The sequence below is a fragment of the Hydra vulgaris genome, chromosome 13 (genome assembly GCF_038396675.1).
Source record: "Hydra vulgaris chromosome 13, alternate assembly HydraT2T_AEP".
Lineage (NCBI taxonomy): Eukaryota > Metazoa > Cnidaria > Hydrozoa > Anthoathecata > Hydridae > Hydra > Hydra vulgaris.
The window spans coordinates 10196102-10205770 of record NC_088932.1 but is presented as its reverse complement, the minus strand read 5'-3'; the positions used below and the strand labels follow the sequence as shown (position 1 = coordinate 10205770).

General features: G+C 25.6%; 1 long non-coding RNA gene across 1 annotated transcript; it reads left to right on the top strand.

Moving 5' to 3' along the window:
* The first annotated feature begins 2657 nt into the window (after positions 1–2657).
* On the top strand, positions 2658–4802 carry LOC136090229 (uncharacterized). Its single transcript, XR_010643269.1, has 3 exons — positions 2658–2718; positions 3144–3176; positions 4695–4802. It is a non-coding gene; the product is annotated as an uncharacterized LOC136090229 (long non-coding RNA).
* The last annotated feature ends 4867 nt before the right edge of the window (positions 4803–9669 follow it).

Sequence of the window (9669 nt, the reverse complement as noted above, 5' to 3'; positions counted from 1 at the left end):
TTTTAAACTGTATCAATAGGCGTGTGATCACATCCCACAATCATTTAAAAACATTAGATTATTTTCATAGTTTTTAAATTTTTTTAAAGACGTTTAATTCTTGTATTTAAAACATTCATATTATTGTTTAACCTGAATTTTTTTTATCCACATTTATTTATTAGCAATTATTTTTTAGTTGTTTTGTTGTCGTTTTTTTTTCTAATGATTCTTTTATGGATGAAAAGTAATACTAGGTAATAATAATAAGTAATACTGGTGCATGTTTCTTTTCCTATTAACAAATTATTGATTAAAAGTTTGTAAATCTTTTATAAGTAAAGTGTAATGCTGTTCTTTTAAAATGATGGTCACATGTTTCAATCTTTATCAAATTTCAAACCTACAATTTTTTATTACCTTCAATCTAATTTTTTTTGTAATGTTTGTTTATGTTGACATCCACTACAAGAAAACAAATACTATAAATTAAAAATAGTATAATTTTTTTAAATAAAAGTTTTATTGTCTGGTATGTAATATGTGCCTATAATTATTTATGTTAGTATTTTTTATATGCTTTAGATTCTAATGGTTTTTTTCATAAATATGTGATAAAATTTATTGTCATTAAAATATCCGCTACAAGTACTTTTTGTTGTACTGTATCTGTTTTTTTCATTTAATGAAATAGGTCTTATCAGGTAGACATTTTTTTTTTAAGAAATTTAAACTCCATGCTCTGAGCTTTGTTTCCTTCAACTTAAAATGGTATACTTTCTATTATAGACAATTGAATATAGATCACAAGCACATGTCTTTTATTAAAGAAGTAAGTTATAAGAGTTTGTTATTAATTTGACCTCATGCAAGTTATTTTAATATTTATTCATTTTTTATTGTTATACATGCATTGGTATATAGATTATATGGTATATATATCATATGGTATATATATTAACATTATAATATTTATGCATTGGTTATTTTAATATTGAAATAAGGAAATCAAATATTATTTTTTTTATATTTGTTATATATTGGAGCCTTTGAAATCAAAAATCAGATTATGTTTTATAGTTTTTTTTTGTTTTTTTTATTTATTATCAAACTTTTACAACATCGTTTAACTTTAATTTTTTATGTTGTAAAAAATAATTTAATTATGATTTAGATTCGTGTGCGCTGCTTGTATGTCCAGTCAACAGTAAATGTATGATGACTATGAAAAATACTGCTATATTTGTATGTGGGTGTGGTTATTATTTATTTGATGGATCATGCTGTAAGTCATAAAAAATAAACACAATTAGTTATCCTATAAATAAAGTGTGTTTAATGCATCAATATGCATCTGTATTATTATGAGAGTTAATTTAATTTTATTTTAGCAGTAAAAGAATTGTTTCATAGAAATTTTATTTTTAAAATCTTTATCTAATAACTTCAAATTATTTATAAATTTTTTTTTTTTACAAACCTTTTATTTTAACTAAATAAACTTTAATTTTAACTAAATTTTTTTGTTAATCTTTTCTTTAGTCTAGAAAGAGTTTACATATTTGTTACGTAATAGTTTACATATTTGAATCTAAGTTAGGTAATAATTTACACATTTAAATTGCATCGCTTTTTTAATATTTATTTTTTTCTTTTTAAATTAATTTTTTTTTAAATTTGTAGATTTTTTAAAACTTGTTCCAAAAAACAAATATGGTAAACTCACTGTTAATCAAAGTGGCACTTATTTAAACTTTCCCTTTATTGAAAACAATTTTCATTTCTCATAAATTTTTCTTAGCAAACTCATGCAAATATCCATCAGCTATTCAAAACAACCTCCAAAACTCAACCATGAAACCAGGAAGTCATAAGAGCATTAAAGGCTTTTTATCGCACCAATGTTATAAAGCGTCAAATCAAATATATTGATGCTGGTATAATGCCCCCCAAGATTTTTAAAGCAATGAGCATGTTAGTCAGGTCATGGGATGCTGTATCAATAAGCACTGTAAAGAATTGTTTTAGAAAGGCAGAAATTTTGCAAGAAATATAGATTGCAAATATAGGTTGTCATTGGTCATTCAAGTGGTCACTCAAGCTGATCGTTTCAAATTGCTTGAAGGCAAAGTCATTGACCTGTGATCACGTGGTTTATTAGATTAAGAATTAGCTGCTGACAATGACGTCAATATAGATTTTTGAATATGTACAAAGGAAAGTATTGTTATTGAGAAAATGTGGATGTCATTTTAATCAATGATTGTGCTGAGGTAGAAAAGGAAATAAATAAAGTGTCATATAAGTAGCCTACTGAAGAGTCAAAAAAATCTCTTCAGAATCAAAAAAATCTCTTCAGAATCAAAAAAGCAATCGTAAATGATTGATTTTTTCAAAACTTGTAATTAGTATTTTATTTTTTTAAATATAAAAGCTTTTCAAATAACATTTCAATAAAAACGTTGTTTTTAAAAGGTGTTTTTAAAAGATGTTTTTTAATCAATTTCTTTGAAATATTATTTGAATTGAGAGTAACAATGTAATTACTGAGTAACAATATTGATAAAATCTCATATTAGTGTTATAGTTATTTTATTAAATGTAATATTTGTTATTATTATTTATTCTCAGTTTACTTTCTTTAAAAAAATATTTACTATTTTAATGCTATACAGATAAAAAAAAATCATATTATATTTATTATAGATATATTCGAGGCTTATTCTATAGGCCCTACTGGTAAGCTTATTAATTTTTAAGATGATTTATTTTTTGTTAATTTAAAAAAATAGGTATTATCAGGTCCTTTTTTTCAAGAGGAATTCAAACTCCAAGCTTTACACTTTCGTTACTCTAACTTGAAATAATATACTTTCTGCTATAGATAATGAAATTTTGGTTTCAAGCACATTTCTTAGTGTTTATTGTATATAAAACGCTTTCTTTTCAGAAAATAGATTAAATCATTATAAGATTGTCATATGTTATATTGTTTATTTTTTATGACACAAATAAACATTCATAACATTGTTTACCCTTTGATTTTTTTATATATGTTTCAGACCCGTGTGCGTTGCATGCGGTAATTTCATTTAATAGAATTGGCTTCATTATTTTATCAGATTATCTTTAACGATTAAAAAGTAATGTTTTGTTTATTATAGAATTAAAGAATCCTAATACTCCAGATCCTAGTGGTAAGCCTAACAGTTTTTAAGATGGTTTATTTTTTTAATTTAATAAATTAAGTTTTATCAGGCACTTTAGACGTTTTTTTTTTAAGAGAAACTCTGTGTTTTTCAAATTGTTTCATTTAACTTAAAGTTGCATACTTTCCATTATATTTAATAAATTTGAAAACGTTCCTTATCATTTTTGTATACATATTTGTTTTGTAATAGATTTTGTAGTCAATAAATTATGTTACATTTCTATTTCTTTGTAGTTGTTGTATATACAACATTTTTTTGTAGAAAATTTAAAAATTTATTTACATTTTGAATTATTTTTGTTTTTATATATTGTTTTTTTTTTATTGAATCATTTTGTTTATTTAATCATGGTTAAATGAGAGAGACGTATAGTGTTTTCTTTTATTTTGTTTTATTTAATTGAAACCTAATAGTACTTATTTCAGCCTATGTTTTTTTAGTTAACTTTTTTAAGTTGCATCAAGAGGTGTTTGATCATATCTCACAATGAATTAAAAACAACAATTATTTTTATAATTTTTTATAGATATTTAGTTTTTGAATATAAATATTCTAAACATTGTTTAACCACTATTTTTTAAATACATTTTGCGACTAATCGAGCATTTGTTTTTTCATAGTTTTTTACCGTAAGTTTCTTTGTTGAAAGGAGTTTAAAATTACCCATTGTTAATGCATTTTTTTATTTTGCTCATTTACATATTATAGATTAAAAGTTTTGGAAACGTTTATAAAAAAAATGTGATGGGCACATGATGGCATATGATCACAATGGGAGAGCATAAAACACTTTATAAACAAGAGTGTGATGTTATGCCATAATGGTGATGGTGCCATATTTAAGTATTTATCAGATATCAAACTAGCGTTTTTTATTACCTTGAATATAATTTTTTTTGTGTGTTGAGTGATTAAATTATTATTTACATCCATAACAAAAAGAATACTAATAATTGAAAAGAGTATAAAATTTTTTAAATAAATTTTTTATTGTCTGGTATGTGTATGCACATTTTTTATATTAGTATTATATGGTATGTATATGCACATTTTTTATATTTATGTTGTCTGGTATGTATACGCACATTTTTTATATTAGTATATAGTAATATATTTGTTTTAGATTCTAAAGTTTTTTTATATAAATATACGCTTGTGATAAAACATATTGTCACTAGAATATCCGCTACAAGTACTTTTTGTTGTACTTATTGCATACATGACATTTACATATTTATATTATCAGTTTAAACTTTTTTTGCACATTGTAAATGAAATAAATTTTTTCTTCTTTCTTTGTAAGATTTTGTCAAAGATTGAATTGCTTAACAAAACTGATATACTGTTATTGATGTAGATATAAAAAAAACTAATATTTGTTTGCATAAGTACATTTTTTTATTTAATCATGGTTAAATGAGAGAATTGTATTTAATAGTTTATTATAGTATAATAATGCATTTATAACGTTGTTTATCCTTTGTTTTTTTATAAATGATTTAGATTCGTGCGCGTCGAATCCATGTCCGCTTTTCAGTCATTGTAAGATAAGTCTTAAAAATACTGCACAATGCATATGTCGAAGAAGTTGTTTTGTTTTTGACGGTTCTTGCAGTTATAAAAAAATACAATTAGTTATCTTATAAATAAAGTGTGTTTGACGCAGCTATATAGGGGAAAGGCGCCTATGATGGCATAGCGCCTATGATGACATACCGGTCATATTTCCATTAAAATTGGTTTTGGTAAAAAAATGATTAGACCTACATGACTATACTGACTTTACATTAGTTTTAGTGAAAAAACGTCCCTAGTGCACAAATATTGTTTTTATAATCAACAAAAATCGATTTTGGGATGTGCTGTTGTAGTTTTATTTCCTTCATATATTTAAGATTGTGATTTTACTATTAACTGTGCAGAAATGAACTTTTCATGCATTTTATATTCAAGTTTTGTGCATTTAGTGGAATAGTTACTTTAATTTTATCTTTTAAACAAAGCAGACACAGCTTGTTTTAATGAAAATGATGACTTTTACCCATGATGGCATACTGACGAGTTGGGGGTGTTGAAATATTGACGAGTTGGGAAAACCTTTTTTTTTTATAAGAAAAACTTATTTTTAAGTAAAGTTAAAAGAAAGCGATGCTCCAACATTGTTTTTTGGTCAAAAAAATACGTAAAACACAATATATCATATGCGCATGCGCAAAATTTTACAATGCTGGTGTGTAGCATGAAATGGTAAATTAGGATGGTTTCGAGTAATTTCTGACTTTTCTGAGGGAAGACTCTAAGGTTAAATGAAATCATTAAGTTACCCTCGATCCTAACTAGCCCCATCTTCCCATATGCCATCATAGGAGCAGTGGTTGCCTATGATGGCATACTTGTGCTTTTTTTTACAATAAGAATAACTTATAAAAAAAATAAAACTGATGAAAACTCACAAGGTAATTATTGTTCTAGATGTAACAAGGAATGTATCCATATCAAAACTTTTATTATTGGTCTTCAGGATACTGAATAATGAAGCTTCAAAGTTAAGTATGCCATCATAGGCGCCTTTCCCCTACATATGTATTTTTATGAGAGTTTTTTTTTAATTATTTTCTAGCAGTTAAAGAATTGTTTTATAGGAAGCTTTTATTTGTAGAATTTTTTTCCTATATCTTTAATATTATTTATTTTTTAACTATAAAGATTTTTTTTTTAATTATCTTTACAACTTTATTACACTCTAAAAAAAAATCAGTTATATGCAACAAACTGCATCTGTCGCTATTGCACCAACGGACTCTGTTATGTAAACAAATTAAAATTTTAATGGATTGAAGTTTGTCGATATTAGCCCATTAAAATCGTGCAACAAACAATGCGTTAAAATAAAGAAATTATACACTACGCGGCTTTGGTTTTGTCAAAATTAAAGATTTAATATGTCATTGTAGTGAATAATTTATTATTCCCTTTCTTAAAATTAGAATGGAATTAAGCAAGATAGAACTAAGATTTTGTTACCGAATAGTCCTTATTTTTAGTATATAGATTATTTTATTATTGTATTCAACATCTGATACAAGCAGTACTACTTATGCAAACTAACATTATCAGGAGAGATTTTTTAGTAAGTTTTAAAAACGCTTTAACTTTTAACTTGAAAACTAATTAAATATTTATAATAATTTAATTCAATATAGCAACTTTCAATTACAATAAAAATTAAAAAATTTAAATAAAAATATAAAAAAAATGTTAATATATATTTTATTGATACAGTTATTATATTCAAGGTCAAAAAACATTTATATAAAAAACTTCAATTCATTAAAGATAAACAAACCTTAAATCATATCCGTAAAATGTATCGATTCCTTAAAGATAAACAAACCTTAAAACACAAGAAGATTTTGAATATAATTGATATACCATAATATAAAATGAAAATATATTTTTACTAATAACCCTGTAAGAAACATTTCTTGCAAATTCTTTATTTCTAAATTGCTTTTAAAAGTTATTTTATTAATTCTACATTTCATTATATTAAAAAAAAAATTAAATGGGCTACAAAAGATAACCTTACCTTTTAACTGAAAGGTTCTAAAATTTTTACACTTTTTAGTAAAATAGTTGTCAAGAACAAAAGAAAAAAAAGTTCAATAGTTGTAGAGAATAAAAGAAAAAAAAGTCTCTCGCCTTTTTTATTTAATAGTAATAAAAACAATAAAAGTATTATTATTAGAATTTAAATTTGACACCTTATGCCTGAATGCCACATGTTTAAAGTAGCAAGTTAACAAATATAAACAAGCAATATACAAACTTCGTTGTAAATAACATGAAAAATTGCCAACTTGAATCACTGCCACCACAAGACTTTGAGATTTGGTTACTGCAGATTCATGGTACATTTTCAGCCTTTTGGAGATGAACGTGGATTTTCTTAACAATAACATTGAAAACTGGCCGATTTACCCTTCGTTTCTGTCACCAAAGATGAAGATGATTTCTGTCAATGTTATCAATAACAGTATGGAAAGCGGAGTAAAACTTTTGTTGAGGCTGACAGAAAGAAAGTTCCAAACCTGTGCAGTTGTAAGAAGAAACAAGCAGCACCAACAGTTGAAGATCACAAAGATTACAATTGACAATATTTACCCATATTATATACCCATAGTCCCAGTAGCTATAAACTACCTATTGTACTGTGCTCTGTTCAATATTGCAAGTTTTGTCATACTTTTTTGGAATATTTGAGTATTCTTTTATCCATTTGACAGTCTTTGCAGTAATTCCTGGAACTATAAGTAATTTTGTGTATATTGTTTAAGTGTAACTGGCGCCAATAATAGTATTAATTATGGTTTATTGCAAAAATAACAGATATTTGTGTATGATGTGGACTCATTAAATTGCCACAGAAAAATCTCAATTTTTTACAGGAGTCATAATTATGAAGTGGAACTAAGGAATCATTGGGCCGAAACTGAAGTAAATAGATAAAAAAGTTGTTAAGGGCTTGATGTACTGCCACACATACATATATACACACAACAAACACATACACACATACTTTGTACACACATATATGCAAATACACAAATACACCAACACATATATACAAATACATATATATGTATACATATATATATACACAAATTCATATTTACATATACACATATGGATACACATATACATTCTACACAAATACACATATACATACACACATACTCATATACTTATTTCGTAGTTTCGTGATTAACTTGTTTAATAAACATATTTCTATTTGTTTGGCAGATTTTTTAATTCCACTAAGGGAGGGAATTCCAGGAATGAATTAAATGAGTTTTTATTGATTTGATACCATACTTACATGTCTGCTTTGATGAAATTGACGAGTTGTTGCAAGAAACTGATTTAAGCTTGCGGTTGTGAATATTACATGTAAACGTAAAATAATTGTTAAAGCCCGTTACTATTTCTGTGTATAACATCCCATTTAGATTTAAAGAGAACAATTTTGATCATTTTTGTAATTAAGGAGATTCTGTTTGCATGTAACCACTGAACTGAATATGATTGGTCATAAATAAGATATATTTTTTTTCTAATGGTTTTTCAACTATTAATAGCTTGGTATTGTCAGCAAAATGATATGTTCTGGAATATCTGATACATGATCGATGTGAGAATTTCTTCCAAAATTTCTCACACCTAAGGTGGCATTGTTCGCTGATGATACTATGATTTATTCTTGTCTTGATAAGAACCCAACACTCTTTGATTGCTTGGAGAGGGCATTTAAGTTTGAAGAAGATCTCACTTCTGCTACAGCATACGGCTCTCAGTGGCTGGTGAACTTTAACTCAGATAAAACTCAATTTTTTTCAGCTAATCGTTATCACAATAGTCTATATCTTCTTATATTTATGAACGGTAATTTACTCGATAAATCATCTACCCTTCATCTTCTAGGATTAACTCTCTCTTTGGATTTTTCTTGGAAACCATATATAAAATCAATTGTAAAATTAGTTTTATTGCAAAGGTTGCATCTCTTGCCGCTTTCTTACTTAAGATTATTATCTTTATAAATCTCAAAAAAACATTGTAAATAGATGGACCTGATTTTACAGGCAATCTCTAACCATTATCACATCATCGTTATGTTGCTTTTCTTTCTCATTTCTATAAACACTATAATGGGCACTGTTCTAAAGAGCTAGCGTCACTTGTGTTATCTACTAAAATTCATTCTCCTGTTACTCATCATTCAAATAATTTATTATATATATATATATATATATATATATATATATATATATATATATATATATATATATATATATATATATATATATATATATATATTAATCTTATGATCAACAACAACTTAATTATCGATAATAAAACTATTGCTAATTCATTTAATGATTATTTTTTAAATATATCAGTGAATATTTCTGAAAAAATTGAACCTTCAATTAATAAATTTAACGATTTTCTTAAAATCCCAAATTTTAACTCATTTTTCCTTTCACCTGTTACAAAAGAAGAAATTGAAGCAATTATTTCCGTGATGAATGATAGGAAAAGTATTGGCCCTAATAGTCTTCCCACTTCAATTCTTAAACTATCTTCAAAAATTATATCTGAACCAATCTCTAAAATGGTTAATAACTCATTTAAAAAAGGAATTTTTCCTGACGTTTTTAAGATAGCTAACATTATTCCAATTCACAAAAATGAGTCAAAGCTTGAACCATCTAATTACAGACCTATTTCTTTGTTATCCAACACCGGAAAAATATTTGAAAAAACTATATACAAGAGACTGTACAGCTTTTTTGATACCTTTAATTGCTTTCATAAATTACAATACGGATTTAGACGTAATCATTCTACTACACATGCGCTAATTGATTTTACAGAAACTTTAAGAAACGCCCTTGATAAAAATAAGTTTGTTTGT